Here is a 493-nt window from a genome sequence, read left to right as displayed (position 1 = left end):
GTAACCCTGAACCATTCATCCACATCCTTCTTTTCAGCGTCAAAGGCCTTCATTGTCGCATCAGTCTGTTTCCCAGTGTTATTTACACATATTTGTAAAGGATAATATGGATCTATGCTGGAGTGTCTGGCCCACAACAACAATACAAAACATGATGTATCATCTACAATCATATAGGGAACAGTGTAGGGACCATTAGGTAAGGATACTGTTAACTCTAAATTTGCACCATTGTGTTTTAAGGTTATTTTATCCTGGAAGTATTTTGCTGATGTTTCTGATCCTGGTGTCCAATATTGATTTTCGTCAGTGATTAAAGTATCCCAGCTTATATCTAAAACACTGCTAGTTAGGTACCACCAGTAAGAATCCCACCCTTCCCCTGTAGTTAGACTCGGAGGATGGGAACCCCAAAATCCCTTGAGGTTTTTTATAGGAACGGATATAACAGTGCTGTTGTTGGGAGCTACAGTTACACGGACGGCATTTTCTC

Source organism: Seriola lalandi, unplaced genomic scaffold (assembly GCF_002814215.2).
Source record: "Seriola lalandi dorsalis isolate HSWRI2012SDOR001 ecotype SW California unplaced genomic scaffold, Sedor1 jcf7180002054675, whole genome shotgun sequence".
Lineage (NCBI taxonomy): Eukaryota > Metazoa > Chordata > Actinopteri > Carangiformes > Carangidae > Seriola > Seriola lalandi.
Note: the sequence above shows the minus strand (reverse complement) of the source record.